Raw genomic sequence first — 7,935 nt, 5'->3', positions numbered from 1 at the left:
TACCAGTGAAAGTATTTAAGTCCGTTCATAAACAGATTCAATTCTACTGATTATTAAAAAATGAATGCATCTGAGAAGTATTGATATAGTATAGATATTTATATCTATACTGATAGTATAGATATAAATACATTGCCATGTATTTATATCTATGATTCTTTAATAAGGAAATTTTAATATTATTTATCTTTCAAATGGTACAATAACAAAGAAACATCTTTTTTTCAATTGTCATGCATTAAAATTTTATATCTCATTATATACAGAACGAGGAAAAATTTGCAGAGAGGAATGTTTTTCAATATCTCTTTCATCTAACAATTAGTCTCAGAAACAATTAAATTTTCATAAGAATATAAGATATTAGTATTATGATATATTTCTGGAATATCTGTACTACTTACTGTCTATTCTATAAAAGAAAACTAATTCTAAGAGTAAAAATAAAAAGAATGTGATATAAAAGAAGGTTACTAAAAATGAACTATAAATTCAAACTGCACAAAAAATAAAGGTTTTCCTTCTCATATATATTGATTGTTTTTTAAACGGAACAAACAAACAAAAAATGAAAAAATTTGGACAAAATTTAAAAATAATATTCACCAAATAAGAATTAAAACAATAATATTAAGCAATATTCAACAAATAAGAAAAAATCAAAAAAGGACAAAGACTATCAAATATATATTTATCTTATCTGCTCATTGCTAATAAAATATATCGTAGAATAAACCGCTCTGCTTCCACTTCTGTTAAAAGCATGTAATTCTGCTCCATCATTAAAAAATGTCAAAAGAGACATTCAAGAAAAAATTTGAAAAACGAGCATTTTAGTTGTTTTATTTCCCAATAAAATATCAAGCATAGAATCCTTTGATTTTCGAAACCTATACAGTGCGAAAGAAAAGCTCTCCATTTACAGCAATGGATTCCAAACACAAGAGCAGCTGCTGTTATATAATGGTCCATAAATATCAAAGATAACGTTTGAGTAAGTAGTTGTAAAGCATCTATTTTCCTTTTCAAATCATGGGTTTGTAATAACGAAGTCAAAGCAGACAGCTACTTTACTCAGGGAATTGACAAATGGAAACAACAAAGATGTCAGCTTCTTTTTTCATATTTATTTTGATTGTTATAATACAAGGAAAAAGTAAGTAATACAAATTACACTTTCTATACTTAAACGCTTAATTTTATAATAGAAAAGATTAATGCAATTTGATCGGTAGTTATAATCTTCTTTTATTCAAGTCTAAGATATTAACCTTTTATCTGCCATTATGAGCGGTACTTACTTGTGACGTATAAAAATAAATAACTTTTGAAAATTGTTTTTATATAAATTTGTTACCAGAAAAAATACATACAATAACAAATTTATTTGGATTGCAGCACATTATGTCCTATAATCAGCGCACAACTTGTTCGCAAAATTGCCTTTTTTATGAGAAATATTTTTAAAGAATGGAAATTTTAATTTTTTTTTAAATTTGGAAATTTTATATTATTTTTATATATTATTTTGATTAATTTTTACATATTAATACATTTTACATAATAATACTTTATTAATTACAGTATTATTAATACAGTATTAATAATTAATTAATACATTTTACATATTTGCATATTAATGTTTATTTCATATTATAAAAAGGGCCAAGGAATACATTATATTATTTATATAAATTATGATATAAATTTATATATAATTATTGTTTATTTATTTAGGAATAAATTTATAAATTCATATGTATGTCATATAAAATTCTACGTTGCTTGATTTCTTTGAGAAAAAGGTTTCATTTAAAACGAAACTAAATTATTTACTTTCAATACAATTAAAATTATGAATTTATAAAATTATTGGTGGATTTAATTTAATTGAGTATAGTATACATCCTTTATTTATGTTTAAGAAATAAACATTTTATTTAAAGAAGAATTACTGTAACTTTTATAAATTTGCGGATTCGTAGATCTATATTTTCAAAGCTATTCCAGAATAAATATTTATATTATTTATTTATATTTATGTAGATTGTGCAGCATATTACTACATAATTAGAACGAAAATATTTTTGAGAGATATTTATATTTTATGAGAAAGACTTAATTTAGAATAAAACCAATTTATGTGCTTTTAGTGACAAATAAAATTATTAAATATTAAAACTGTTGATATTTGTCATGTAATATAATAGAATTTATGCTCCTTTATTTCAGTCTAAAATACGAGACACTTCAAGAATTTATTTTTCCTACATCTGTACTTTTAAAGTGTTTTCTAGAATATATTTTTCAACAATTCATGGGAGGTATACCACATTTTATTGCATAACTGTCATAAAAGCATTCTGCATTTCTCAGGAGAAGGGTTTAATTTAAAGTGAAGTCAAATTATTTTAATATTAATCATTTTAAATAATCGTCTACTAATACTAATAATTGATAATTACAAGCTATTAGTATGCTTAACTTCGGCTGTAAGCTGCAATAAATTATTGAGCTTTGTAAGCATATACTATTTATATTAAAAATTACCTACATTAATATGGCTAATAATAATACTCTATTCATATTATCACATTATCATTTTACTGTCAGCATCTTCTATTATGAGGTGTAAAACGTATTCTGTATTTTTTAAACCAAGAATCTCTTCGAGAATTTAAGTTTATAATGAAATTTTTAAAAAATATTTTAACTATTCTTATTGTTCTAAGAAAATGTTTTAACAATCGTTATTAGTGATGTAAATTAGTTTAAAGTATTACGGGATTTACAAATAAAGATTAAGTTCATATCGAAGGAATAAATTTGCCAATATTTGCATAGATAGTTGTTCCTTAATAATAAGACAAATTATATTAAATAATAATTATAATTATATTCAAATTTATAATTATATTAAAATCTATAATTATATTAAAATCTATAATTATATTAAAATCAACGCACAGTTATGTAATACATAACTGTGACTTGATTTTCAAACAAATCATAGTTGTAAAACCTCATAGAAAAATGATACAACATGGATTTCTTGATATTTTAGTACCCTAAACTTCAGAATAAGTTCCTCAGAATTTTCTATTAATGTTTTAAAATTTTATCCCATAAAATTATCTTAATACATCAGTAAATGAGATATAATTAATCATTCAAAATTATTCATTTTTTCAAAAATTCTTATTAAAATATGTAATATATTCATAATTATTGTTATATTCCTTTAAATTTTTTATTAATTAATTGTCTCTTTTTTTTAGATGAAGCTGCTCCGGCGAGGGATTATGGTAAATATCAAAGAAAGAAAAAAAAATTAACTTTCCTTTCTCGTTCAATTCAATAATAATAAACACTTTTAATTCCTGTCTTTACACAAAACGCAACAAAATTTTCAAATGTTGTTGTGAATATTTTTTAATGTTACTAGACATATTTTTTAATAAATGAATAAACTTTCTCACGAATGCAAATGGAATTTATTAATTAATAAATAGATACTCACAAACCTGGAATTCGCTATCATCTATAAATCAACTTTATATCATATATATACTATATAATATATATATCTATATATCATACTATAAACAAACTTAAGTCATAACCGCATTAAAAGAATAAGAACTTATTTATGTATTTTTCTTTGGTGTTCAAAGCACGTTTTTAAGACGTCATAGATCCTGACTTAGTTTTTATGCTACAGATTTAATTGCTTCAGGTGTACAAACATCTATCGAAAGAAAAAAAGAATAATTTTTAAAAATCTACTCATCGATATTTTTTTTAATATATTTTCTTAGAGAAAGCATATCTCAAATAAAGATGTAAATCAGTGAATTCATTAATAAATTTCAAAATTTTATAATGAATTTAATTGATGTTTTAGTACCAGAAGTTATTAAAATAAAATTACAATAATATCTCGAAAGTGAAATTTAAAAAAAAGAAGTAGCATACTAGTAGCATTCAGCTGAAAATAATTAAATTTTGATAAATTAAAATACAAATTAAATTTTTCAATTTAATTATAAACTTATTATTTTTAGAAATTCAGTTAACTTATTATACTTTGTTAGTACAGCATACAATAAATTATAATAAGGATTTATTAGGATTTTAAAATAAGCATACACATTCTATATTCGTTATGTCATATTTTTACAAATCAGAAGTTGCGTTTGCCTAGATTACTTGTATTTATATAATATATTAAATTTGTTTCATCTGATCGACTATTATTTTTAGATTTTATAATCTTTGACATATAATATAAAATCTCTCAGGAAATTAAATATTTTAAAGCCGCAATTTTACTAAGAACGACGTTTGTTATTTTCTTTGTAGATGGTGTTCCTAGTGAGTATGAATTTTTCAATGGATAAATTAAATTCAGCAACACACACCAAATCTAATATCGTAACGCTTTTGCTCTCAAAACTTGTTTACTTCTAATACTTTGTCAATTTATGTAAAAAAATAACAATGAAAACATAATTTCATGAATAGTAAAATTCAAGCTTCTACTTTTGTCACATGTTTTATTTTTAACTTTTGTTTTACAGGTGGAGTTCTTCATCGTAAGTGAAAAGATTGATTCTCAAAATCATCAAGATTGGTAAAATGTACATATTTGGAATAAATAAGTGCAGCTTCGGATATTAATTATGTAAAATGTTTCAAAGAGAGTTTAATTAATATTAAAATAATAACACGAATACTGGAAAAAACTCTATTCTGGTATTAAAAAGCAAAAGAATTTACATGATTTCAATAATAAATTCTTAATTTGAAGCTTGCCGAATTTTTTTTTCATTTTTTGTTGTATAATTTTAATCAAAAATAAATAAGCTGAATTTTTAAAGTTCTCAAAAAAGAATTTTCTTTTGATTTTGCAATATTATTTCATCCCGATTGTTTTCCGTAAAACATTTTATTATAGAAAGTTTAAATGAAAGATAGGACTCTAATGTGAAAAATCAAATTTTAGAATTTCTATTGAAAATCAAAGATCTCTAAGCTTAATTGAAGAAATTATTTCGCATTTAAAATTAGAAAATCATTAAAATATTTTTTTATTTTTGTAGCCATTTCCGGAGGTGAGTATTTTTTCTGTAACACTTAATTTCTTCAGAGATTATTATTATTTTATATTTCTTAATATTTGTGAATATGCAAAGGGGCATAATTCAATGTGACATATCTTCTTTATAAATCTTAACAGAGAAGAAATATTTTTTAAAAATTCACTGTTTTAATATTTTATCATCTTGATTCTATGTTTAAACTTTCATTAATGTATTTTCACTACCGTTTCAATTTTTATCATAAAACGATATACGAGTGATTCATCTCAAAACATGAGGTCAAGTGACAGAAGGCACGATTGACTCAAAATATTTTATTTCTGCTAATCGGTTCAAGAAATACAACATTTCTATTACGATTCAAAGTTAAGACCTCTTAATGCCCGGCCTGAGAAGGAATCGTCATCTAATATACCTTAATTAATCTGCGAATTTGATTGCAAAAATATCACCTTTCATTTAGCATCTTGCACTAAATCAATATCTTCTGAATTTTATTATCAGTATCTAAAATATTTCAACTTTATGCATAAATGATATTTCTTTCTGAATCTTTTGGTAAGACTCAATTTATATAATTCATCTGCTTTATTATTTAAAGTGTTTAAAACTGAAGAATAAATATTAAAAGATTTTTTTAAAATTCTTCTTTAATGTGTAATAAGAATTTCATGTCTGTTTTTGTATTTCAATTCTGTTAAAATTTGAAGTTAAATTATGTTCATGGCTTTATAAACATGCAAATGAAAAAATAAATAAATGAACATACTGAATTTACTAAGAAAGTTTAAAGAACTCTAAGAGGCGAAATAAAGAAGACAGAGAATTAAATAAAAAAATCCAAGGCAGTTACAAAGTCAAAATAATAATAATAATAAATAAAATAAAGGAGATCAACCAAAAAATTCTAGTTAGAAAAAAGATCACTCCGTTTTACCGAGTAAAGCAACAATAAAGCAAAATTCAAATACTGAAGAAAATAAACAAATATAACAATAAAAAAAATGAAAAACGCACTGTAGATGGATTGAGTTTTAAATAGCAGAATCTTTTGATACTTTTCTCCATACTACATAAAGATTGTAAATCTAGTGTTATATTTGATGCATTTTAGGGGAAACATAACTTCCTACAATTCTTCATCTTTTCCATCTGTTCATACATTTGAGTCAATTTATGATATCTATTAAAAAGAAATTTATGAAATTTATTGCTTGAGCTTGAGACTGTTTAGATAATCAAAATTTAAAATTACTAAACTTGACATTAAAATTTATTATGTTAACTCATTAAAATAAAAAATAGTTTTTTTGTGAAAATTTCCAGTATCAATTATTAACACCCTCCATTCATGCAAAAAATATTAAAGTGAAATTTAATCACTCATAATAATGTGCGGTTGTTAATGTTCACTCATGATTGATCGTCTGCAAGTATTCAAATTCGTTTTCAAAATTTGAGAAGTTTAGTACTTTAATTCATTTCCCATGCTTTTAAAATGTCATAAAATATTCGACATCAATAGCTTTAGTGCAAATGTTCCTACGAAAGGAAAGATATTTTTAAATTACACAGTTAAAGTTAATGTGGTTGCGTTACTACACTTTTAATCGACATAAAGAAACATCGATTCACTTTATTCAAGTTTCTATCATGGGAAAACAAATTAATTAAATCTGTTTATAAATTGATCAGATGAATCAGATGATTAATATGATGGATTAAATCAGAAATTAAATGGCAATTGTATTTTATTGCTGGAAAAGAGAAATTAAATATAAATTGAATTTATTCACCAAACGATAATGATGTGTAATGAAATAAATAAAAAAACAATATACAGGAAAATTTCATGTAAATAAAGATTTCGTAGCAATTCAATCAAGACAATATTTTGTATTCAATGGTAATATGGAGATTTATGTTCAAAAAATTAATAACTTGTAAATATGGACAAGGCAATAAGCATTTAGAGGATGATTCTTTTTAATGAAATATATCGTAGTTCCTTCCTTTTTCTATACATTAATACAATTTTTATGTATTATAATTTTGTGGTCTCCTTTAATTAGTTTTCTTCATTTCTAATTCATTTATTCAGTTTTTATATATTATGGATGATAATTGTATGGTCTCTTTTAATTAGCTGTCCCCGTTTCTGTTCGTAAGTATAGAATCTCATATGGATAATCCATATGTATATGAGGATAATCCATATGTATATGATTGATATTCAGTATGATGCGATAATGATCTATCATTTTATTTTCAACGGGCTGCTTCTGTTTGTCAGCTGGTTTGCACTTCTCATTATCAGCTTCTATGTATCCAAATCTATAAACATTATTTCAGATGCAAATTATTGATTTTGTTTACGAAGTACTCTGAAAATAATTCATTAGACGAAATAAATTCAAACTGAAATTATCCAACCAACTGCGAAATTATTTTCGAAAAATACAAATTAAATTTGTGCCTGTTGACTACTATAAGCCAAGTGATATATAAGAAAATTAAATGCTATCAGAATATCAATTTGTAAATTAATGACCAAAACCATCAGTATACCAAAAGCAAGAATAAATTCCATATTTATACAAAATCAATTGTTTAAAATAAACTATTATAAAAAATATTTTAAAATTTGTCCCAGCTTGCTAAATTAAACTTAATACTGACATAGCAGCATTAAGTATGCAGTTATCCGATGTCTTTTCTTCAATATTATATTTTAAATTCTCGATATTTTGTGACAAGAGTGTTAGTCCCACGACAGCCGTTTATAATGTATTTTGTTTCATGTAAAATTAGTATAAAATACAAGCAGTCCTCT

At 23.6% G+C, this 7,935-nt stretch overlaps 1 long non-coding RNA gene across 1 annotated transcript; it reads left to right on the top strand.

Annotated features, from left to right (window-relative positions):
- The first annotated feature begins 1,017 nt into the window (after positions 1–1,017).
- LOC129991853 (uncharacterized) lies at positions 1,018–4,377 on the top strand. The gene is made up of 3 exons (XR_008785842.1): positions 1,018–1,156; positions 3,279–3,305; positions 4,363–4,377. It is a non-coding gene; the product is annotated as an uncharacterized LOC129991853 (long non-coding RNA).
- Positions 4,378–7,935: the final 3,558 nt, after the last annotated feature.

The sequence above is a fragment of the Argiope bruennichi genome, chromosome 2, assembly GCF_947563725.1.
Source record: "Argiope bruennichi chromosome 2, qqArgBrue1.1, whole genome shotgun sequence".
NCBI lineage: Eukaryota > Metazoa > Arthropoda > Arachnida > Araneae > Araneidae > Argiope > Argiope bruennichi.
The sequence above is the reverse complement of the archived record's forward strand: the minus strand, read 5'-3'. Positions and strand labels throughout refer to the sequence as shown.